At 32.9% G+C, this 27,447-nt stretch overlaps 1 long non-coding RNA gene across 2 annotated transcripts in view; it reads left to right on the top strand.

Annotated features, from left to right (window-relative positions):
• The window catches only part of LOC135321585 (uncharacterized), a 291,860-nt gene that overhangs the window by 92,714 nt on the left and 171,699 nt on the right, over positions 1-27,447 (top strand). For both annotated transcript variants that reach the window (XR_010381450.1, XR_010381449.1), the window contains one exon: positions 16,424-16,506. This is a non-coding gene — a long non-coding RNA (uncharacterized LOC135321585). The remainder of the gene's footprint in view (positions 1-16,423; positions 16,507-27,447) is intronic.

Below are 27,447 nucleotides of genomic sequence, written 5' to 3'. Positions count from 1 at the left end.
AATAAAATGTCAGAATGAAGGCAAATATACTCTTCTCTGCTCTCTTTGAAACTTTCTAAAACCAACAAAATACTAAGAGTAAAGAAATCTATATTTTAAAAAGGCAGAGAAAGTCAGAAATCCAAACTGCAAACTGTGAAGAAAAATAACACAGTACGATGCATTTAGACATAAATGAAGAGGACATTGAGGACATATATGTTACACAATAGAATTTGGGTGGGAATACATTTCTCTATGAGTAGTTAAGCAGTTATTACATCTTGAAGGCTCCATCTACCAGTTTTGTTTATAGTGAACCCATATTGTGGCTAGTGGATGAAAAAATTTATGTGAAAAAAAAAGGTAGGTTTATGGAGATCCAGTTAGGCATTAATTTGTTACATAAGGAATCGACCTGAAGATGAAATCATGTCAGCATTGAATTTTTATTTTCCATATCTTAGTTCCTTATAAGACAGAGATTCTTGTGGTGAGACAGAATGAAAGAGGCAGCAGCAGTGATCCTTATAACTGCAAAATCATCACAAATGAGTCCCTTCGGTAAGCACAATAACTTGCTAATCACTGGAATCTAAGGACATAAATCCTTCCAAGACAATAATCATCTGGGGAGGAAATGTTTAAGAAATTTAATATTAAAATATAAAATGAAAGTGAAAGTTTTCTGTAGTTCTCTCTTTCCATCATTTTCCTGTTGAGTTGATACTTTTCAAAGAAGAATACTAGTCATGAGTAAATCATCATGGAACTGGAGCATATAAACTTAAGAAAAATGGAAAGGAATGTATGCAAAAGATAGGTGAACACTGTCACAAGGGGAATTGCCTAAAGAGTCTGCTGAGGTTAGACAAGTCATGCTGCATAGTTTCATAGAAAGGACAGACACAATGATACCCACACAATGAGTTAGAGGAGAGATTTACAGGAGGAATGTGATTTTAAAAAAGAGGTTAATAAATAAAAGAGTTAAAAAAGAAATTGAAATAAACACTTAGATGATAAACATAATGAAAACAATAAAGGTAGACTCAAAAGGAAAGAAAATTGAGTCAGGCAAGGATAAAGTAACTAAACTTGGTGAAGTCACGCAAAAGAAATCGGCAAATTAAAAACCATTAAAATGCTTTGAAAGATGATAGATATTAAAGGGAGGCCAGAGAGATCCAACATAAACAGATTTAGGATCATTAAGAAGAGAAAAATACAACTATAAACCACAAAATCAAAATATATAATAGAATAAAACCTTCTAGATATAGAGATTCCAATGTAAATATTTTAAAGGCATCCACTCATGAAAAATAAATGGGTAGAAAATTATTATCACTCAGGAACAAACTATTTTATTTAAAGTCCCTTTGAAGTATTCAAGTCAATGGGAAAAATAATCCTATGGACCATTAGAGAAAGAAATCAGATCATCACTATGGGAAAAATGTCATTCTTTCTTAAATTTCTCTATACCAACATTTAAACCTAGAGAGTAACAGGAAACTGTATAGCAAATTTTTTGTCAGTTTACATATGACCCAATAAATTTTTTTATATTTTATTTTAAAATAAGATATTTTAAAGTATGTAAAAACTCATTATTAGCTCATTCAGAAAATAAAATTTTAGTGATAAGTGAGAGAAATCCAAGAAGATAATGAAAATTAAATGTTCAGCAAAGGAAAGCTACTGAACAAGGGCAAATAGAAAACAGAAAATCATTTCTTTATATAGAAATCAGGCTGAACAACTGTGGGAGTTTAAAGAAGAGATTGTGAATTATAAACTTGACAGTATAATAGTAAAGGAAAAAAGCTAAAACAAAACAAACCAAACACCAAGAACCTAGGGAAAAGAGAAGAGTTGTGGAAAGGAGGCATATTTTTCCTGTTTACTTTTTCTGTGCAGAGTAAATAGCTACCTTCCTACATGAAATAGTTTACTTAGAAATAAAATATACTGAAAATATTAACCTATAGAAAATAGTCCAATAATGAATCTCTTTTACATCTTTTCAAACAAAGCCATAAAAACAAAAAGGACAAACAAAACCACACAACCACACCACTCATATCTTCTGACTAAGAGATAGAGAACATTATATCTTTAACATTATCTGTCAGTAGAGAAATAAAACAAATTCCAGTAGAGCTCTCACTGCCAAGAACAAAAAATAAAGGCTTATAAGAGTCTGTGACAGAGTAAAGAGGAGGAGAGGACTTAAAAGAAGCACACATGAAATCACCCCCAGAACAGAAAATGAAAATAAATGACACATTACCAAATATGCCTCAGGGCTTGGTTGTCCACAGCTCTGACTAAAGGAAGGGACTAGTAGCTGTGTGTATCAAGACTAGCAGCCTCTGAAAGCATGGTTGCTTAGGGAGAATCAGGTATGCAGAGAAATATTGATACTTCTTGCAGAGAAGATAGTGAAGAGGAAAAAGAAGTAAGAGGGGACAATGAAGGATGCCGAGGAAGAAAAGAAAACTAGACGTGCCAACCCTACTTTTTCAAGTAGGCAACAAAACAAAACAAAACCAAAATGAAAAACAAATATACTTAAATACCCTATTAGATCTTTACTGTGAAAAAAGAGAACAAACCATTTTTCAAGGACTCATGGAATTTTTATAAGAATTGATCATATTTTAGTAAAGTTCACTTATCAGAAAGAAAAAAGTCATTAAATATATTCAAAGACTGAAATTATAAAGATAACCTCATCTAATTATAGCTCAGTAGCTCTAGGAATTAATTACAAATAAGAAAAACAATATGCTTTTCTAACAGGAAGTTAGAAAAGAAAGGCTCTCCCTCCAACAACACTTGTCAAAAAGATGAAGTCTAAACATAAACTTCAGAATATCTACAAATAATCTGGTATTTTATTAGAGTTACCTACCCTTTGATTTGTTTTCCTTCCTTGTTGTGAAAAGTCAAGCAAAAGGTTTACAGCCCAATTTAATCACTTCCTCAAATTCTGACTTTATTCATGTAAGGCATAGTTCTTGTCCTCTTTACAAAGACCCATTGTTCAAAGAACCATGTTTTGATATACATCCTCTCAAGAGAAGAGGGAGGCGTTTAGGTGCTGATATGTAGAGGTCTCTAAGAGATAGTTTCAGTGTATATACTGTATAATCTTATGTGCATCTTACAGTGTTATATATCCAGTGACATACACAAGGGTATGTACTATTTTTGTAAGAAATAATAAAAATGCAATGTTAACTTTTAAAGATGGATGTGGAAGAGGAAAAAACTTTTACTTTTCATTTTACACTATATTTGTACCATTAGAATTTCCAAACCATGAATATATATATATACTTTTTAATATAATATATATTTTAAATGAATTTAAATAAATACATAGTTTAAATGTTTTATATATGTTTTATATGTAAGTATATATATTTATAACTCGTATTTAAAAACAAAACAAGTGCAAATGAATAGTGGGATTATCAATCACTTTTTGTTACTTCTTTATACTTCTTTATATTAAGAATTTACCCTTAAGTGAAAAATAATCTCAGGCAAGTGTTTAAAAATTACATTTCATACAGGTAAAGCAGTACTATGAAAGAAGTTCATAGACCTATATAATTATATTAAATGAAAGAATGAGTTTAAAATAAATATTTCCAAAATCAAAATATGAACAATAAAATAATGAAGGAAAGAATTATTTAGCATAGAAGCAGAAGTTACTTAGAAAACATAGAGACATATAAAAAAATAAATACATCCAACAGTTGATCAAAATAAAAGAGAGAAAATATCAATACTTAAAATAAGAAATTACAAGAATGAAAAGGTTATAGAATCAGGGAGAACTTCAGCAATCATAAGTGATTTGGTCAATCTGCAGCAATACATTTAAAAACATAAATGAAACTCATAATTTTCTAGGGAAATATAGCTTACTGGAACTCATTCCAAGTGCATTAGAAAACCTAGAAAAAGAAACAAATTAATATAGAATAAGTTATTTTTTTTCCCAAACTGCTGGAAAGCAAACCTCCTTAGATTTTCTAATGTTCCTATAGATTCCTGGCTTTCTGAGCAACAGAAATTGGTGTGCTATAAAGACAAATAATGTATCCCTTTCCACCAAGCCATCTACTCCCACTCTAAAGTGACAGACCCAGAGACACTTGTCACCTCTTCTAGGAACCATCTGCTTCCATTCAAAGAGTAATAAAACATTTTTTCAACTGCTTACATTCCAGAATAGAGAAATTCCCTTCCTTCAGTAAGAGATGATTTGTTACATCCCAGAATAAAAGATAATGTCTGTATCCCCCTCTCCCTTCCCCTTTCTCTCTTCCTATATTTTTTATTCTCTCTCTCTCTCTAATTTGTATCTCTGTTTCTAGAGAGAAGGATGAACAGATGACTGAGCCGCCCCTGTCTAAGCTTTGAGTTTCATAATTTCTGTCTATTTTCTATACACACAGCTGTAAACATCTGGTTCCCGTCATGTGGACAGTTGGGTGCGGGGAACCTGCACTGCAAACTTACTCCTACTGCTGCTGCTATCACTGTAAGTTCATAAAGGTTTGAAAGCCCGGCCAGCCAGCCTATGTCAGGCTGACTTGTTAAATTGCAACTTCAGACTTCACATTAAAGGATCCATACACTCCAAAAAAAAAAAACCAAACAAGATCTATAATCAGTCATTTTCACAAAGTAATTCCAAGAAAAAGTGAAATGAGCCGATGATTCTCATGCTATTGAAGGTATTATAGAACAAAACAAAGTAAGAAAATGACCAAATAATTTTTATGGAATGATCATTACATTAATATTTACATTCAAGAGGACTACATATACACAAAATAAAACTTAACATCAGAATTACTTACATATATCAATGCAAAATCCTTAACAAATTCTTATTAGGCAGAATATTTCATATTACCATAAACAAATGACGTTAGTTATGCAACTGCAAAAATGGTTTTCTATCTAAGAATTCACAGTGTAACATCCAAGAACAATAAAAATCATTAGTATAACTGATGTTCTTGATAAAATTCTATGCTTATTACATTTTGACAAGAAACAAAATTATATAATAGGAATACTTTGCATACTTCCATATCATTCTAAACCATCTATCTCAATCCCAGGATGACATCATGCAAAAGGGATAATTTATAAGAATCTTCACATTAAAATTTTTAAATGATAGCTACATCTGTTAATTCCACTATAAATAAACAATGATTTGAACTCTTAGTGGGGAAAAATAAAATGAATTAGAAGTATAAAAATTGAAAGACAGGTAGAAAATTACCACTTTATTCAGATGATATGACTGTATATCTGAAACATCACATGAAATCTAGGGGGAAAATAGTCCAAACAGTAAAAGAAGTTATCAAGATATATGGACAAAAAGTAAGAAATAATTCACCCCTTTTTTAATGTGCAAACATCATTGAAAATATATAATGAAAAAAGAGACCCATTTATAATAGCAACAACATATGAAATACCCATGGCTAAGACTAAGAATGGTGAAATATTTATATAAAATAGCTTTAAAGTATTTGTAAGATTTATTAACACACCTTGATCAAATGTAATATTATTCCTTCCTTTGGGAAGACAAAGTATGAATGTCTCATTTCTCTCTAACATAATCTATAAATTTAAGGCAATCCCAAGAATATCTTCCAACAGGATATAGGACATTGTTTAGTCAGGTTGGTAGGTAATAAACTAGGAGAACTTTGATAAAAAAGCAGCAAGAAGGAATTTACCCTATTAGATAGTAAATCAATTTTCAATTGATGTTCTGGTATTAGTTAACTGATAAACTTAACAAACAGTAGAATGCAAGATAAAATACTAATAAAGTTCCAAATGCAAATTTAAATCTAAAATATTATATAAAAGGCATACTAAATAGTGGGCAAAATATGAATTACTGAGCCAATTGTACTGGAACCTGGAAGTCATATTCTGAAAAGCAAAGTTGGACTCATTTCTCATGTCTTAAAAAATAATACATTTTAAATTGAACCAATATTTTTAAATAAATATTAAAACAAAATAGAAGTTTCTTTAGATGTATTTCCAACTAATCAAACAACTATATAAAGATTGCCTGCAGATGCAAAGTTAAAAACCACTGTGAAAAAGACTAAAAACCAAATAGAGAAATGGGGAAAAGAGTTCATAAAAAGGATAGAAAAAGGGCTCTTACAGATATGAAAAGATGTTTAACCTCTCTTATAAGAAAGGTGAGATGAAACCTTACTAATATACAACTTTTCACATATCAGATAGTCAAACGCAAAAATCTAATAATGAATCTTACTGGAAAATTTCTGAAGAAATAAGAGCCACCATGCTATACTTGTGGGTGTGCAAATTGATGTACATGTATGGAAGTCAATAGGGAATATCCATCAATATTTTAAATTATAGATATCCTTTGGCCAGCAATCCATTTCCAGGAATTTGTCCCACAGATTTACTCACGCATGTGGGAAATGATGTATGTGTGCAGTGAATGACTATAGCATTGTTAGTAATTGCAAAAGATTAGAGAAGATGTAAATATACATTTGAAAATGATTGGCTACATTTTGAGAAATCCATACATTACCAGTGCAGCAAGAAACAAAAACTCTGTGGGGATTCCTTATTTCTCAATGTAGAAAGTCCCTCAAGATATATTTAAGTGAAAAAAGTGATATGCAGATCAGTAGTACCATTTGTATAAGAAAAAATAAAAAATACATACACATGAATACGTATGTAATAATATTTGCTGGTACGTGTATAAAATATATCTGGAAGACATACAAGACATAGATAACTGTGTTTAGCTGAGGAGAAGCTCTAATAATTGGGAATTAGAGGTGGGAGAGAAATACTTCACTTTGTCACATTTTTAAACTTTTGAGTTTTGAGGCAATTAAGTATTATCTATTCAAAAATAAATACAAAGAGACATTTTTAAGAGATTAAAATAATAAAACGCAGGACTATATTCTTGAATAATAACATCTTAAAATGGAAGTTAATTTTAAAGTTTATAGAATAACAAAAAGCCTGACTAAATGGAAACTACTCTTGTAAATGACTAGTAAATAGTGAAAACATCAAATGTGCATTTAGGAGGTTTAAAAAAAACAATGGAAATAAAACCAGTAAACATCAAAACAAATGGGATGCCATTAAAATCATATAAAATTAAAGCATAAATGTTTTTAATAAAAAATAAAAAGCTGAACTCTGTTTATAATTCAGGAAGTTAGAATGATAATAAAAATGGAAGATGAAGAATAGCAGACAGTTGTTAATGAGTTGGATCACTTAATAGGATGTGTAATGGACTCACTTGCTCACGATAAACTGAGGTAACCTCTGGTAAATATAATCTACAGTAATATGAAGCAAAAATAACACAGGAAATTAGGAAGTGAGAAAGACACAGAATTACGATATACTTAAAACATATACTTGTAACACTGTTAAATAGAAATACAACAAATGTGGAGTTTTACCTTACTTCTTTATTTCCTTTTTCTAGCACCCAAAATATAAAGTAAAACAAACAGTTACAAGGAAATAAAAGAAAAAGAAAAAAAGGGCAAAAACCATCTCTGGAATAAAAAGTTGATTGAAGAAGAAATGCTGATTGTGTTAATTGTACTGGATTATTCCAAGCAAGGAATTACCTTTGTAACAAGAAAATGAAGATGTGAAGTGTAGAGGATATTAAAAATTGTTAAAATCTTTGAAATCTTACACTGTGCCTTATCCTACTCTAAGTTTTTTAATAACTAATTTAACTCTTTCAACAATAATTTTATATAGATCTTATTATAATTCCAAATTACAGATGAGAAAATTGATAGAGCAAGACAATCAGTATAGGTCCAAGATTACATCACCAGTACATTACAAAGCAGGATTTAGATCTAACCTGTGTGATCACAGATCTAAGATCCTTAACCACTGCACCATCCTCTTTATGAGGAAAGCCTGAGAACATCAACCAAACCCACTGCCGAGCCAAGTTGAGTTCCGTAACACAGAGATGAAGAACTACACAAAAGTAATAATGAAAATAATCATTTAGCAAAAATCAGTTACAAGACATAGGTAAATTAAAGACCTCCAGTCTTTCATAATAGCATAAATAAATGAGGAGATGCACACTTAACAAAAGTTTAAATACACCCTAAAGTAAGTAATGAACATAAGACTAAAAGATGAAGAACAGGAAAAAATTCTGCAACGTATAATCTAAGACAAAAAAATACTTATTTTTCTTGATGAAAGTTTTTGACTATTGTATGTCATTTCTTCAAAGATAATTATAGATTAAATGTGATACCAATGGAGGTTTTTAGTAAATATAATTTTAAATTTTCTGTTAAAAATGATACGATACTTAACATAATTCTGGAAAAAGATGATTAATTAAAGCTAAATGTCTTTACAGACACTAAAGCGTATTACAAATGAATGTGAGTGACAGAAGAGCAGATGAATTGCTTAGTGGGAAAATAAAGCCCAGATGCAGAATTCAAGTGTGCTAGACCCCCTAGTAAAAGCCCATGAGTACCTTGTGATAGCCTGTAATGAAAAAGAATATGAAAAGGAATGTGTGTGTGTGTGTGTGTGTGTATGACCAAATCACTATGCTGTACACCAGAAATTAGCACAACACTGTAAATGGACTGTACTTACTTCAATTTAAAAAAAACAGGAGCATTGTAGAGGAAAAAAAAGAAGCCCACGAGAACCAGTTCTGCACATCTCTTATCAACTATGCTTTCAGAGACATCATGTTGGTAGCTTGAAATAGCCCATGGTGCCAGTAATTTACACCATGAAAATTGATTGCTATTTTTAAAACATTTATCACCACATCACTGAATGGAACTAATGATATGCAATTGTTACATGATAAAATTGGCTTCATACAGCACCTGGAGGGGAGGCTCTAAAATGATATGTATCTCATGGTGGCAGTTGTCTCAATTCCAAACTATAATCCAACTATATTAAATAGTTTTTTTAAAAGTGAATAAAAGTTCAAAATTCTTTGAAATGATATAGGCGAACATTAAACATTTCAAGATGAGGGAAAGGCAAACTTTTGTAAATTAAATTATGTTAAAGTTTCAATGTTTATTTGACAAAAACAAGTACAGGCAAAGCTGTAAGATGATATTAACATTTGGAAAATATTTTTCATACTTTCAGCAAATTTTTTGTTTGTAACGTTATTAAAAAAGAAAATGTCTGTATCTAATAAGTAGATAAACATCATACACATATGCTTGATAAAAAAGAAAAGTAAATGCTAAATAAACATGTGAAAAATCATTCTTATAAATTATGAAAAATTAAATTGAAATGCAAAAAATGGTGCCATATTTTACTATCATAATAGCAAATACTAAATTTTGTTTTAATTGTAGGAGAGTGTGTAGTAAGTTAATAAGCATCTTACACGATTATTAAGAAGTATAATTTACATAAAAGGCAATTTAATTATAGATATTGAGTCTTTAAATAGTTCACGTGCTTTGATATACCAAGATAAATAATTTGTAGTACATATTAATTTAGAATATGTTATTATTTATATTACATTTATCATGTTTTATATTATACATATATTAAACTTATGTTACCAAGGAAGTAAAAATATGGAAATAAACCCAGTATGTTCAATTACATTATGATATATCATGTATGAATCTATAGTGGCCGCTAAAATGATATTAAATTTTTTTAATGGAAAGATTAACATATCATTTATATAATGTTAATAAAAAACAGAATAACAACCTTTTTATGTAAAATATATAACAAATGCATTAACATTTTTATAGTAAAACATCTGAGAGCAAAATGCTCTGGTGGTAAATTTATGGATAGTTGTTAATCTTGTTTTTATAATTTCTTGCATTAAAAAAATTCTGTTATAGGCATTCCCTTCACTTTATTCTAGCACATTTCTGTCTTTTGTTCCCTCCTGCTTTGCTGATTGATTCTTATTTCAAAACTCCGTTTTTGTATCATTACCTCCAGTCCCTCAGCTTTTCGGACAGTTCATCCTAGAGCCATGAGTCTGAACCTGAGATCATTTCTTCCTCTATTTCTTATTTCTGGGACTTAAACTGATGCTTATTTACCAGTTCCCTGATCCTGTCTCCTGTGTATCTCTTTTAATACTTGATATTCAGAGAAATATACGTGACATAGCAAATGTTTCATTCTTTTCTGTAGTATCCTTGCCAAGTGCTAATCTAAATTAAACTTGAGGACTTTTACATTCAAGGGAACTCACTAGTTTCTGAGATCACGATTCATCTTTGGATGCTGAGGTTTTTAAGACAGACTTCATATTTATTGAGTTGAAATCAGTCTTCCTGTAAACCCATTGACCTAATGCCAGTGCATAAAGTTACAAAGAATAATCATTTCTAATACTCTGTGATACACCTCTCAACCTTTTCCTGCAGCCACACTTTTGCTATGTGACTTTGTAATTCCTACTATTAAAACATTGTACTTGTGGGTTAGGGTTAGGGTTAGGGGTTACGGTAGAACAGTAGAACTTCTATGCAATAAGAAATTTATTTTTAGAAAATTAGGCCGAAGACACCCACAGGAGCTGGTTAAACAATATATGTATACCTGTTGCTTCTGCACCTGATGCCAGGCAGTTAGAAAGGTGGATTTGTTTTAAGGGAGAGCCAGGACAAACTTGGAAACCATGAGTACTAACTGGAACCCACAGGTGCAGTCTGGAAGCAACATTGTCTCACTGGTTCCAGGGTCAATGTCAGTGAGACAGATAACCTACAGGAGAAGCTGGTCCCTTCATTAAAAAGCTAAATGTCAAAGATGTTTATATGAGAAACAGTCTTGAAGATAGATGCTTTCCCCAAGGAAAGGGCATGCTTCTTGCTGACCAATATAATAAAGATACTGTCTTCCTCGGTTACAGACTTTGGGAAGGTTTGCCTATGGCACCTCTAAAAGATCAGACTTCCCCCAGTTCTGGTGTGTAGCATCACTGTGGACCATTCTGTGTGGCCTTTGTGGGCTTTGGAGGACGAGAACAAACACAAATATGAAATTCATGCTGCTTCTTGTGCTGTGAGTAGCAAAGTGCTTTGATTCTGACCTAGGAGCCAGCATCCCTAAAACTGTGGCAGGCTAATTTGTTAGATTGCAGGTTGAGTAAACCCTTAGACCCATCACAGTTTTTTTACAAAGATTCTTGTCAAGTGGAGGAGCTGTAGGACCGACTGGCATCACAAGGTGGCTTAACAAGGCATGACAGCAGGCCTGTGACATCAAGCATAAGCTGCAGTAGTGTCTCCCTCACATCCATATTCCAAATATTAATGCAGTTGCTGCTGCATTTTCACTTCCAAATCATACGCAGATTTCCCTAGTGGCCAATTTTCACCCAGATCCATGCAGGAGAGGGAAGTCTGGGCTGCATGGTTTCAGCATAGCTAAGTCAGCAGAGTGCACAGCCACTGCAGAGGAGGTTAGTTCTCTCCCCATTTAGTCTGGGTTGTGTCATGTAAGACCTAAAATTAATGCAAGGTATGAATAGCTACCTTGACATCTTTGCACCTCACTGGGACCCACAGGCCTAACCATGAGTTCCCTTGCCCTCCCCAGATGTGCCTCCCACCAGATGAGAAAAGGCTCTCCACCCAGGTAGTTCCCCTGTCAGCCAGCTCAGCTTCAGTCCACCCAGTATTCAACCTAATGGGTTCCATGTCCCTTCTCACATGAAAAATTATTCAAACAAGCCAATCACATCCTCCAGTGAAAGTCAGGGGGCATTTTCTCTCTTAATACTATGAAGCTCTTCCCCACAGCCCCTGCTTGCTCCCTCCGTTCCCGAGTGCAGCCACTGCGTGGCCCTGTGTGCTGTGGTCTTTTCCCCTGGGATGCAAGGATATGTGACTAGTAAGCTGCCTCAAACTCATCTGTCCAGTCTCAGGTGTTGTGTGTTTGGCAATACTGTTGGACAAGAATCTCTCCTTCACGGACAAGGTGAATAGGCGGTAAACCAAAAAACTAAACTTGAGACTTGTTTTGGCCAAAAGAATTCCAAGGAAGTTGCACCGTACAGTTCGGAGCCTAGCCTAAAGAGATCATTGATGATTCCTTTTCTCTCTTGAAACCCCTCAGAGCAGAGATGTGAACAAGCCCAGTCCAGCCAGCTGGATAACAAGGAATAAATACATGGCTGGTTGCCCAGTCCACCACTGGCTTCCCAGCCGTGAACCTGCTAACACCGAGAAGCAGAGCTCCCTCCTGACGTGATTTACAGATTTAAGAGGGAGCCCCAGCTGAGACCAAAACAATTGAACAGTCAAGCCCAACTTGAACTGTAGATCCAAAGAATCACTAAATAATAACTGTTCATTTTTCTAAAACACTAATTATTGTGCTGGGTTGTTATGTAGCCATATGCAACTGATCCATAGTCTACAATATATTTAAAGAAAATAAAACATTGTAAGTTCCTTGCAGCTCTGATGTTACAGACTTAACCCAAGGTCGGGAGGAAAAAGAACATGGGATATGGAGTCAGGAGAACTAGATTCTAGATCAGGAACTGCCACTTACTGGCTGTTTAGAATTTGTTACATGTCTAATCTTAGAGCTTCAATTTTATAAACAATAAAAAAGTATGAAATAATCGAATAATAATATCCTTTATGTAACTAATTTTAGGGAGACAGCAAGGCCTTTTTTTTTTACTTTTTCCTACTGTAGGCACTCACTAGAGAAGTTTTTGGTTGTTTTTTCAATGCTAATTTACTGCCATCACCAGCCTGTGGATTGTGGAATGTATTGTCCTTGTTTCAAAAAGATGATGGTCATTTTCCTGTATCCTGTCTTTGTGCCTCCTTCACGATTTATCAGAGAGTAGTAACATGCCATAGTTATTGAATTTTAGGTTATTTTTAGACCCTGGGCAAATTATTTTTCTTGACTAAGATGTATAGATTCTTTTATTAAATTTTTCTCTCTAGTATTGGGCTTCAGTTTTCTACAACTTAATTTTGTTCTAATATTTTTAGTCATATGATCACTTCTGACAAATAATACAGAAGGGGATTACCAAAGAGTGTAACAACAATTATACTTCAGAGCCACTGGAATCTTTCCTTAAACATACAAAACTAAAAGATTTTCCATTTTCTGCTTTTTCCTAACACTTAAATCTCCCCTGCCTTTCCCTAGAGGAGTGAAGTTTTGAATTTCCTTTTCCTCTGCTTGACACATTTCTGTCTTCACTTCTTCATCCAAGTGTGACGTTTTTCTTCCTTTTTGGAGAATTTTCCTCTGTTGTTTCTATATTGCCTTATTTTTGGCCTGATGGCTTTTCCATGGGCCAAGACATACCCTGTTATATACTTCCATGATTTTTCCTTCTTTTATATTACTCCATGTTAAGTGAAGTCTTATTGATTCTCTTATTTATTTATTTATTTACTTATTTATTTATTTAATTACTTATCTTTATTTTTTAATATTTAGGCACTCTTCATCTTCTCTGATAATTTGAAAGAAAGAAATACTGCAAAGTGAATATTTTGGGGATTTCTAAAAGTTTATTAGGGACCTCCTTTAATGATAAACCAACAGTCTCAGAAACCTATTTTAGTAAACATTTTATGGCTGATAGATCCAAAATGGCAATCAAATTGCTTCTTATAATGGTTCTAGGTTATATCAGAAGAAAGGTTCTTTTACCACTAATTTCTGACTATTCATGCTCTGGTCTACCACCTGCCTACCTAGTCAGATAGGCTGAAGTGTGAATGAACGTACTCCAAGACTTTGAGATAGCTTCTTGACTGTTCAGGCTGACCTGCCTTCTTTGCATTTGCACGTAGACTACCTCTCATAAAGATAATAAATTGATATAAAAGTTTGTATCCCTTTGGAATGATTGCTTGGTAAATTCTTTACTTGTTCTTAGGCTTTTTTTTTTTTTTTTAACAAAATCAAACCTGAAAATTGCAATTACTACTATTTCCTCCTCATGTAATCTCATCCCACAATCACTAAGCTATCACCAGATAAATACAATTACCACCAATTACTTCCAGCTTGCCATAACCTTCAGAAGATGAAGAATGCAGAAAATAGAAAGAAAAGAGGAGAATTTATAAAATACCTTTTTCCTTCCTTTCAATCTTTATGCATTTGTTTTTAACTATGAAAATACTATTAGCTTTATTGGTTGAGGTCATTGATGTTTACTTATTTAAATAAAATAGTTTTGGTTAAAATAGAAGTATTAAAATCAAGGTCAAATATAGTAGGCTAAATAGAGTGAAATGGGAAATTTATATGATGTAACTAGCACCCTTTGGATAATGATTCCTACATTTAAATATACTAATAGAGGGCAAAGTATGTAGAGTGCAAGAAAATCTCTCCTGATGATTCTTCCTCCCATCAAAAAAAAATAGTGAAGAAGCCATTTGGGAGACTTAAACTATAAAATTGAATCTGTAAATGTTTAAGTCAAATAGTGCTGTTGAAGCTAAAATATATTCAAAATCATACTTAAGTTGATACATTTGCCTCATAACAACACTTAAATTAATAAATAGAAAAATAAAATAAAAAATACAGTAACATAAATAATAATAATGTGGGATTCATATTTTTCCTGAATGTTTACAAAGTCATAAGATTTTAAATCTGGGAAGTATCCTAGGACTCATCTGGTCCAAACTTCTAATACTATGAATAAAGAAAATGTGTCCAACATTTATTAAGTAAGTTCCAGAAGGTCACACAGAGAGCTATGGGTAGAATTCAAATCCTTAAACTGAAGTCTATGTTGTTTTTAAATTCATAAATTAACTAAAATTAAATCCATAAGACAGTGTCTCTTTTTTCACTAGTAGCCAAGTTACCATTATTTTTTTTGATCCAATATTGTTTCCAGCAAATCAGACATATATTTTGCATGTTATTGTACTGAAATCCTTATTGGATAAAACTCCGGAAAATGTATTAGAGATTTTTTTTACATGTGCAAATTATGTGGGTCATTGATTTCATTAAAAATCTCAGATACTTATGTTTGAAGAATGATAGGCTGCATTCATGACAGCAAGAATATGAGTGTTCAAATGATCTATTCAGATGGTCATAGGACTATATTTAGTTTACTCTACACTTAAGGTAAACTCTGGGAAGGAGAAAGGAAAATTATAGATTTGCAAAACTCAATCCTCTTTCCTAAAGAGGTTGAATATAAAATAATATTACTTATGGTCGTTTATGTGACCTGAATAATACTTATGCATATTTTATGTGAGATATTGTACATAAAATATCTGTCTAGAATATTTATCTATAAACAACTCTATAAACCTATGTAATGATATTGATCCAGTGTCAAGTAATACTGCATAAAAAGTATTTCCCTGAACTTGGAATATAAGATTGGATATCTTCAGGAGCAGTGAAAAGTAGCTTTGATGAAAACAAATTAAAAAAGATATATCTATATAGATCTATATCTATATCTATATATAAATAAGAAGGAAAAAGAAATAAGTACAGAAGATATATGGTAGGTGGAAATGTAATGGTGTATTTGGGGACAATAAAGAAAAATGTAAGATTGGAAAATTTGAGAAAGCTTGACTATGTTTTTTTAATGAAATGCAACTTTAGAAATTAGCATAGAAAATTAGAAGCAATTACTTTTTTGCTGAATTGTTCATTTTGCCAACTTCAGTTTGTACCGGTGCAAAACTGTCTTAATAAAATTGAAATCACTTTAATATGATATACTGAATTATAAGTAGTATAATTGAAATGTAAAATATTTCAGATGTGTTTATTTGATACAATTGTTGCCTTAGGAACGAGGAGAGAAGAATTAATTAATGCATACTTCTCCTGTGAGTGAATAATATGTACAGCATTTATTATAATGTTCTATATGTATTTCATTAATATATTAGAAAAAAATCAATAGAAAACTAAAAATAGGCTATTTCCTGTAGTTCTTCCTGGGAATGTGACATTGTACTTTGTAAATGGAAAAAGAAAAAAATCAAATTCTTTCATACCAGTAAGAACCATAGATGTTTTCCAGTATTGATCTTCAGCAATTATAATTTTTAAATAGTGAGCAGATACATATCAAATATTTGCATAGAGGCCAGGAAGAGAAAAAGGCAGGATTTTTTTTCACATAGACTGCCAAAACTCGGTGATTTTCAACTAAGGCCATTAGACCTGTGTTTTCCATACCTTAAAATTGACTGGAAACTTTAAGTAAGGGTACCACCATTGTACTGCATACTAAGTCAGTGTTGATCATAACTTAAGGATTTTTGTAACCTCATTTATTATTATCTAATTACAGAAGCTAACCATGTTCTGAGGCAGAAACAAACCTGAGAGCGAAGGGGGAACAAACCTGCAGCTCTTAAATAAGTCAAAGAAAAGGTAAGTGAAAGAGAACAAAATATTAACATACACATTCACATGTGTGTTTGGACCGCTGGCCTTAGTGCTAAGAATACAAGCATAAGGTCATTGCTAACACGTTAATGCCAGGTAACTCCTCATTCTTCTGCAAGTTGTTTGATATTTTTGTTCTTCTGTCTCTGTTAATATTTTTTATTAGAAGTTTAAAATAAGAGATTTATTTATCTATTTACCTTACCCATCTTAATCAGTTTAGTATGGTGCTATTCCCCATGTGCATATCATGTATGTAAATGTTTCAAAGAAAGACCTTTGAGCTATTATAAAGACCAAATCACTAACAGAACATTGCTCATGTACCTCTTGTTCATAAAAAGAAAGATTTTCTTTCTTTCCTTTTTTTCTTTCTTTACTTCTAGTCTTACTTCCTGTGAATAAATTCTTCAGGATCTTGGTATTGTTAGTGGATAGTGATACCGCTAAATGAGGAGGCCCACCAAAGTGTGGGTCCTTGCCTGCTGGCTAGGAAGGATTCACAGCTGAGGCTGAGGGATAGAACGAAACTGCTTTTATTTTTCAGAAGAGGGAAAGGAAGGAAAGTGCTTGAGCAGGGAGAAGGAAGCACTCGATTAGGAAGCTGTCAGCCAAGCTGGCCGGTAGAGACAGCTCCAGCCCAGGTGGGGCTTTTATGGGAGGCTTCTGCCGTCATGTCCTTCCTTTAGATGTGATAGAGGCAGTCAGTCCTTGTTTGAGCTTTTCAGTCCTTGTATGGGCTTTTCTAGTGGTGTCATGGCAATCATCAACTGTCATGGCGCTGGTGGTTGTGTCATTTAGCGTGTTAATACATTACAATGAGTGTATAATGAGGCTCAGGGTCCACTGGAAGTCAAATCCTCCACCTCTGTGGGTTCTAACCAGTTCTTGTTTCTTCTCTGAAGCTGCCTCCTAGACTTAGACAAGAGTATTTGGTTTCTAGCCGAGGGAGGGGCAGGGGTATGATCCTGGCATCAACAGCCTTGGTAACAAAAAGGAAAGTGACTTTTAATCAGAATGCCTGCAATCTGGTGGACCCAGCATTCTGCCACTCCTGCCCCTCCCCCCAAATAATCTCCAAAGATTCTGTTCAGCCATGAAAGTTTTAAAGGGAAATGGGGGAATAATCTCAGTTAACCGTTGAGATAGGTGGTCAGAGTCACTGCCATCCCCCAGTGCCTGCAGGCTTGTCCTAATCCACTGCTTGACCCCGCTCTTCTGTGACTCCGGGAGACTTCAGCTTTTCTATAAACAAGAGGCAGGGGTTGGGTGGGGAAGCCTATAGGGTCTTGCATAGTATCAGTATTTGTTAAAACTATATTAGGACCTTTCAATATTAATTAATACTGCTAATATTCACATGTGAAATTATCTTAAAATTTCACAACTGTATTTGAATTCTTTCAAATCTTGGGAATTCCCTCCAACAAAGCCCACTGCTGTTCTGATCTTTCTGGGCTTTAGGTAATGTTGGTCACAAAAGGTGTTCTGGGAAGCGACCTTATGTGCTTGGAAGGGCCGTCTGGGAAGCATTTGTTGTATTTTATCTATTAGTAATTAGCAGTGATTAGATGAGCTAGGTGAGGAGTGTACCCTTCAGCAAGTGACTGCGTATATATAGACATTAAGATAACAATATTTCAAAATATTCTATTTTCGTCTTTCTACTTCTTTCATTCTTTGGCCTATTTCCTCTGATTCCCTGGTTGTATTGGGAACTTTTACCTAGAAACCAAGCTACTGACCCTAATAAATATAGAATATGAAAAACCTTTTATGCTTTTCTGTGAAGGAATGGAGTGGGGTTTTAGGCAAATTAATTCTTGTGCAAATACATCTCTAGGGAGCTTAGTAATGCATTTAATGAGTTCAAATACTTTCAGAAATGAAAGCCAGAAATGACCTATTACGTTATCCTTTCTCCTCTTGAGAGTTCAGTACAAATGCACTCCCTCTGGCAGCTCTTACAATAGTATCAAAATCATTGCTTTAATTTTTTGTGTTTCCTACCAAAGTATAACAATTTTTGTTTGCATGACTTATATTTTATTTTAACAATTTTCTACATAATACTTCAGTGAAATAATTTACATGTATGAAGAGTCACTACTAAGTTTGTAGGCAAGCAGCTTCAGAATACTTCTCCACTCCTCCAGTGGAGTATCCAGGGGAAAATGGGTGAGAAAATTGGTAAATTGGAAGTTGCTCAAGGAAATGAAGATTCCCTCAGAAATTGTATTGTGGAACAAAAATATAGGAAGATGTTTGGCTTGACAGGTAGAGTCTCCTGTTTTACTTTTTCTCTGCCTCTGTAAGGGTCACAATGAAGTTCATTGTGATTGTCCTTTGATTTGAAAATTCAGGAAAGAATTAATATTATACCTCTTCCAAAATTCAAAGCTAATTAAGAGGTCAATATATAATTCAATCATACCTTTATTACTAGAATAAATTATTAAAAATGATTTAGATCTGTGACCAAAATAGCTCTCTGATAACTTTTCTGAGAAGAAAACAGACTTACCTAACCAGTTACAGACCACTCTGGACAGTTCCAGATCTCCTGCACCCTTCCTCAGGGAGCAGAGCCTGCTCCCCTAAACTTGTCCTGTATATGAAAGCTGAGTAAAACATACCCTCTCTGAAGGCAGACAGGCTATAAGACAGTGATTATGATGGTGATGATGATGATGGTGATGACAGTGATGATAAGGAAGAAAGATAGAAATTGATTAAAAGGAAGGAAGGGACTAATTTTGTTTTTTCCTACCCTCCATTCACATATCCATTCAGTTGTCATTCTCTCTTGGTTTAAGGAAGACCAGAAAAGCAGATGTTAAGAGCCCAGAAGGGTTATTCTAGTCTTTCATCTGTAGTGTGAGATCCAGAAAAAAAATCTCTAGCCCACCTTCTAGATCAGTCTATTTATAATCACTTCATATGACAGTTGAATACAGAATGTTAAACTGAATGAGACAGCTCATGAAAATTTTTCATAAATAATCTCAGGTGATTTGATATTAAAATAGAATGTATAGATCTTCCTTTTAAATATTAAGATCAGACAAGATATGAATTTAAGATTTCATAATCATGCCATAAAAAGAATAGACAGAAAATTGTCCTTAAATTTAAAAAGTGACAAAATGGAGCTCTATCACCTGGAGCCAAATAAAAATCTCATAAGAGGACAGTACCTTATAAGGTCACTCATCACTTTTGAAAGTTTAATCTTCAACTTTGCAGGTACATAAAGTAATTTAACATTTGATCTCCTAAAATGTATTACTTTCTTAGGGATTGAATCATTGTAACCAAATTTGCAAGCACCTAGAATGTAACGAATCTCAGATATAAGTGAAAAATTGTATATCTAAAAACATTTTGAATATTAGTAGTCACTGATAATCAGTTGGATCCTCTTTATGCTCAATTTCCTCATCTAAAAACATACTACGTCACAAATTAGTTGTAAGATGAAAAAGATCATGCTTAAAAATCTACTTTATTACCTTGTCCATAATAAAAACTAAATAAATGCTAATTACTATTTAGTGTTACCTAGCACTTATTAACTACTTTTTATATGCCAGCCTGTCTTTGAAAAATTTTTAATGTATTAATTCATTTAATATCTTCATAGTCCTGGGACATTGATGCTATTACTAGTCTCATTTATACACGAGGGAATTAAATTACTGCGAGTTGAGTACTTCCACTACATTTGGTATGTGGTGGATCTAAATTCAACCAAACTCAGACATCTAAATTCACCACTCCATATAGATAGAAAAATTAGAATTACTTGGTGAAAATATAATTAGAAAAAGGAGAGTTAGATAATCTTAAAGAATCTAGATTTTCAAGTTATGCCAGGGTTTTTTGTTTTGTTTTGTTTTGTTTTGTTTTGTTTTGTTTTGTTTGATTTTGGTTTTGTTTGCCTCTAACTTCACTATAGATCCATAATAATTAGATACTTGTATTAATTGATGATCTCTCTAGGCTGGAGCCAAGATACAATAACTGACTCCAAACTAATTTCTTACCTTCCTTGAAAGATATTCCTCCTTTATTAATTTAATATTTCTTCAGGTAATATATAACACAGCTGATTAGATTTTGGCTTTCTTATTTGAGATCATATATAATTTTCCAGGAATATAATTTGGTAAATGAAGTAAGAGTTTGGGAACAAGAAATATGTATATAATTTTGGAGATATATATATATATATATATATATATATATATCTCATACATATATATATATATTACATATGTATAATACACACACATACACATGTATATACACCATTGTAAGTTTTTTCTATTTTTTCAATTAAGTTTTATTCCTTTAAGTGTGGTTTTTATCCAATAAGCAAAACTTTCACTTAAATCCAAGCTGATGTAATAATTATTTTCAATTTCTTGTTAAATGTTTCAGGTATTTTCATCCTTATAATTTTATGTCAGCCAGTTAAAATTTAATAAATACCAGATGCTGAATATACAGAAATAATCATAATGCAATAGAAGTACCATATGACTTACAGTTCAGATCATCTGTCCTGAAATTTTAGCTCTGCCTCTTGACTAACTAGTTTGGTCAAAGCACTTAGGCTCATCAGTTCTCCTTTTCTTTCTCTGTAAAATAACAGTAACTTGCAATGTTATTAAGAGGGTTATATGAGTTAATATATGTGAATATCTTTTATATATGTGTGCATTTATATATATCACAAAAGTATTAAATGCTGCAGTATTTTGCTTTCTATATAACTGGAATGTCATATTTAAATATAATTTTGACCAAGTTAAGCAGATAATACTCTTTTACTTTAACTATTTTCTAAGTATTGATTAAACCACAAACTATGCATAATGAAGCAAACATGCAAGGTAGTTTTTTATTATTATTATTATATGTTTATAATTACTTTAATTAATATTTTATTTAGAAAGTCAGTTTTATTCAATACCACATCAGTGGAGAAAGGTCAACTTAATAAACTATGTGAAATGCTTCCTAATTTATGTGAGGTGATGGATGTGAACTAAACTTTTTGGGTAATTATTTTGTGATATATATGAGTATCAAATCATCATGTTGTGCATGTTAAACTTACATAATGTTATACATCAATTATATCTTAATAAAACTGAAAAAAATAAGTCATGAACCTTTTAAAAAAAAAGCCAGTTTTAATAATTATCCTCTACAAAGCATCATGGACTGACTATACTTCAATGGAAATATATATATATATATTTATATATATATATATATTTATATATATATATAAATATATATATATACACAAATATATATATATATATATATATATATATATATATATATACACAAAAAAAAAATTAGCCTCTAAGTTTTAGGTTAGTTAAAGGGTAAAAATGGATTTACTGGTGATGATGATGGAGAGACAAGAAGCATATGAGTTCTACTTTCTTCTGTCCTAAATGAAAAAAACATTGTATGATTGTCAAAATAAATAAACACAGAACAAACCTGGAAAAAAATTTCACTCCTAATTTTTCCAACAATTTTTACAGAAAATTAATACACATGTATTTCCATATGCATTGCAAACAAAACTTAATTTCTCTAGCATTTTAATAATTTTTAGTTACAATTTATTCAGATTTTTTAACATGAAATATTTTAAAACCTTTTCTATAATATTTTGGTTGTCTGTCATTCCTACTGTATCAATCCTGGTTCAACACAAGAAGATGAAATGAACTAAATACAAGGAATGTGAGACTTAGGAAATTGTTGGAAGGAGTGGTGGAATGGGAGTCAAGGGACCACAGGGGCCACAGGACCTGCTGGTGTTTGAACGTACTTCTTTAGCCTAATGCTATTGTTGCCTTCATGATGGCCATGAATCTGGTGACAGCTTTGGAAAATTACCACATCCTCTCGACTTTTAGGCCTCCAAGCCTTCACTTGCCTGTAGAAAAACAGGAGTAGGTTGGAAAAGAACCTTTATTGACTTTCATTCAAAATCTTGCATGCAATTCTGTTTTCACTTGTATAATGATTCTCTCTTTCAGAACTCTGGCAGCAAGGGGTCTAGGAAATAGGGCTTTTAGCTTCCAGACTTTACAGTACAGGAAGGCCAGTAGCAATAGGGCAAGCAGTTCACAGGATACACTACGCATGCTTTCATTGCAGTACACGTCATAGAGCTACAAAAGGGCTCAGGAGATTTTCTGTGGAGTGATGCATATTATTACATCTGTTAGGGATGTCAGGATAAATAACTAGATTCTAGATTTCAGTAATTTATTTCCTTTAACAACTCATCTGACAGGTAAGATTTACCTGGATGGCGTATTCTAATAATAGAACTCAAAATTATATTTGATTCAATACATACATCTTCTCTTTCTTTTGTTTTCTTCCACTAAAGACAATATGTCAGAATGTAAAGAAGAGGGATGTTATTATATGTCTCATCTTTAATATGATCAAATTTCTGAAACAAATCACTCATAAACAGCAGAGGTTTACTGTTAATAAAATATTTACATCTTATTGTTAATAATAGTATATATCCTACATACAGCAGGACTGGTTAATCAAGAACCTCAGGCCCAGATGAACTCTTCGGTACAATAAATTACTATGAATTACAATAAATTACTGTGATTCTCTAATCTAGCCTAATGTTTTAAAGTTGATCTCTAGAAGTTATCCTTAAAATATGGACCAAAAATCACAGATATGCTTCAAATGTATTAAAATCTACATGTTCTTTCTATGATTCTTAAAGCCAAATAGCAGGTAGTTAATTTGGCTTTCATTTTGTGCACATGTAAGAACTATTTGGTAGTGACTTACTGAATTTGGGAGTTATTATAATTTCTCAGTGTGAGGAGAATCTGCTTCTTTTTAGCTCCTCCTGTATTTCTCATCTTGAAGAGCACAAATGGCAGGTGACATCTAAAAACTTTACAGAAAATTAATATAAATAAATATACTCTGCATCTTTTCAGCTCCTATTAACTTTTAAAAAATCTTCCAAACATGCACACTATAGGTTTCCCCCTCTTCTGAATCTATTCTTTCTTATGGGAAAGCAACAAGAGTCATATTGTAGATACAAAATAATTTATTTTTAAATTATTAAAGACATTAGCCAACAACAGTGTTTCCCAAAATGTGTTTTGTAATAGTTAATGCCAAGGGGTGATTTTAAAATACTTATTCAAAAGAAGAGGTTTCTGTGGTTAAATGCATGTGGTATATTCTGATTTGAATGATTTAAGCAAATATCTCTGCTGTGGACTACAGAGCCTTTAATATGCTAATAAGAACTGTAAACCTCCAAGATGCCTCTGTTGTATTCAGCTGGAAGGCAGCATTTCCCAAATTTATTTTAACTTGTAACTTTTTAAAACAATTTCTATGACTATATCATGAGATTAGTAGCGGGGGTGGGGAGATATTTGGAAATATTGAGCAAGAATCTCAATCTCTGTGCAAATCTGTTCCTTCTCTACCTTCACCTTTCTGGACCTGTGAATTTCTATTACTAGGTTGAAGAAGTAAGAATTATGGAGTAAATAGTTTACTTAATTTTTGCTGGTTTGACTGTTTCAGTTTGGTTTTCGTCTCCTTACCTTTTGAATACATTAGAAATGATCTTATACTCGCCACACACACACAGAAAACACTACATAAATCATCACATGTAAATATTACTTTCACCTTCAAATTTAATATATTCTGAATTACTTCCCAGACATTATTAGCAAGTGTTTGGTAATGTGCTGTTATAGCTAAAACTAACTTAGATAGTATTTAAGTTCCTATGATGAATACAAAATGAAGAAAGAAAACTTAGAGACACACATACATGTATACACACATAAATACCAAAGGAAATGTATAGATGTAAATTAAATTAAAAGTCTATTTGCTTGTTGTTTTTAGACTTTTATTTTCTGCAGTCACCACTCTCCTTCCTCTCCTGCCACAATCTTGCTAGATTTTTTTAGAACTGCAGGAACATAGGTCTCCTATCTGTTTTTTTCTACATATCTTAATACACCTCTAAATAATCCACATTTTTAGTTTAACTTTTAAAATAGCATTCATCCTTGATAAAGTAACAATTCTTGGATTAAATAATTTTTATTTCTTTCAGTGGCTATATTAGATATGCTAGTGTGAACCAAAATACTGCAATGTGAATGAAAATACTGCAACCATATCAGTAAATAAAGAATGCTGAAACCAAGTCAGCAGCAGCTGCCGCCACCCCCCAGTGAGGACAGGCCTGCAGCCCAGCCTCTGCAGCCACTCACAATGGTGCACTCTGAGCGGACTCAGAATAAGAAAGGACAGGATACTGGCCCTAGATAGCTAGGTGCTTGTCAAAGGAATGAATTCAATGAGCCCAAATGTTTGCTTCCTCCCATACATAGAAAAGCACTAAATTCTTTAACTTGAGATGCCTGGTTTTTCTTTAGATAACAAGCAATCTTTTATTGTTCCAACTACCTGGTCTTTGTTGTAAAGCTCCTATATGTCCTAGCTCCTCCCCTACCTCTTCGGAGTAGTCCCTCAGAGCAATCTCAGAGACTGTCATCCCGGTTTGAGTCCTCCCGCCAAATAAAACGTAATTCTTAACTTTTAGGCTGCGTATTTATTTCAGTCGACACTAGTCACATTTTTAGCTTCTACATGTTTTCTTGCCCAATAGAGCATAAATCAATAGAGTTCTGTAAAATTACAAAAAATAATACACCTTATATTCTTCCTATACTTCTTATAGTCATCTGAGAAACTTCATACTTAAATCCATTACTGAAAAGAGTGTTTTTTGTTTGTCTTGGTTTTGATCATGTAATTTAATTCTGGATTTAATGGTTGCCAAGTAGTTACAAATTTCAGATAACCTTTATATGTCATGAATTCAGATTATTTTTATTTCTACTCATGAGGTACCTCAGAGGAGGACCCCAGGATACTCCACCTGCCATTAAAAATATTTCATTCAAGAGTGGAATATAAATATAAATTACTGATAAACCTTAAAATGGCTCTGCATTCCATGATCTTATCTGAAAGTCTCCCTCATGACCATCCATGACATTTCCTTTAAAACTGTTTTTAACAGAGGAAGATCTCAAAAAACTTTCACTTGAAAATTTTAATATATTTCACAATGCATTCTGTCGTGATACTATGTATCACCATACAGCAGAGTTTCCCTTTTCTTGCATTGTAAATAAATATATTTCAAGAGAAATGAAGCTTACTAAAGATTTTAAATAGATGTTTCTGAGAATTACTCAATTAGCCATGTCTTTTAATAATTTTTTGATTATTAAAGGGTCTTTATTAGATAATAAAGACTACACTTCATTTTCAGGATGGCTTTGACCTACAAAATGATTCATTTGGTATGTATGAGTTGATATTTCAATGGATGGGCTGACCCAGCTGACACAGCTCCATCTGAGAAGCAGCCATGAAAACATGTGCATGCACACCACACATAGACACATAAAAATGGACACCCTATTTCAGGCAGACAAGCACTGTGAAGTGATAAACTTTTTTTTCCTTTTAATTTTTTTTTCTTTTCTCAGCAACAGCTGTTTACCTTTACCTAGCCTTCTGTGGAACTCATGTATACAACTGAGAATAGAGTGAAAGACAGAGATAAGAAGAAAAATGGGTAGATTATTACTTTAACACAACACCTTTTTTGAGGTGTAATTGAGGATGATACTACTACATAAGTATGTTTTGACCTATATATACGATATTGATACCAACACCACAATCAAGAAAGGGAACATATCTACCACCCTGAACTTCCCTCATTCCTGCCTGAGGCCATCTCTACCTTCCCTGTCTTTTCCTTCCTTTCCAAGTAACACTGGCGAGTTTCAGTATAGATTAGTTAGCATTTTATGGAGTTTTACATTAATGGAATCACACAGTATGTACTTCTTTACGTGTCACTTGGCATAATTATTTTGATACTCCTCCATGGTGTTTTATGTATCAGTAATTCATTATTTTTATGGCTGAGTAGGTTTCTGCTTAATGAATATACCACAATATGTTGATTCATACACCTGTTGAAGTATACTCTAATGTTTTCTAGATGTTCTCTACTAAATATAGACCTTCAGTGAACATGCATGAACAAGTATACTTTGTGCTTTTGCTTAATGATCTGTTGTTTTTTTTTTCTCCTGACACAGAATACATGGTGTATTTTCCAACTTCTTTCTCCAACTCTGACACTAACACGATATCCAAAAATTCAGTTTGATTCTGACACCATCTGCCTGGTCTTAGCATCAGATCCCACAAGTTAAAGTGCTCAGTCTCACAAGACTGCTTTGACTTCAGATGCCAATTGCAAATCTTGGGCACTTGTGTTTCTGACTGACTAATCATGTCCCGGGGGGTCCCTCTTCCAAGGTCCAATAATTTGCTAGAATGACTCACAGAACTCAGGAAGACACTTTACTTATGTTTATTGGTTTATCATAAAATATACTTTACAAATGAATAGCTAAATGAAGAGGTATATACAGTAAGGTTCAGAAGAGTCATAAATGTATGTTTCTGTGCCCGTGGAGCTGGGGTGCTCTGACCTTATAGTAATATGGATATGTTCACCAACTCGGAAGTTCTCCTTGTCATTTAGAGGTTGTTATGGAGGTTTTGTTACATAGGCATGATTGATCCAATCGTTGGCCATTGGTGGTTGACTGAATCTTCAGTCCCTTTCTTCTCCCCATGAGTTGGGGGTGACAGTATAGGGCTGAAAGTTCCAAGCTTCTTGGGTTTGGTCTTCCTGGTGTCCAGCCCCCATCCTAAAGCTGCCAAGAGCTGCCTCATTGAAACAAAAAAAATTTCTATCATTCTTATAACTCA

This window comes from Camelus dromedarius, chromosome 6 (assembly GCF_036321535.1).
Source record: "Camelus dromedarius isolate mCamDro1 chromosome 6, mCamDro1.pat, whole genome shotgun sequence".
In the NCBI taxonomy this organism is placed as follows: domain Eukaryota; kingdom Metazoa; phylum Chordata; class Mammalia; order Artiodactyla; family Camelidae; genus Camelus; species Camelus dromedarius.
This window is presented reverse-complemented; position numbering and strand designations above follow the sequence as displayed.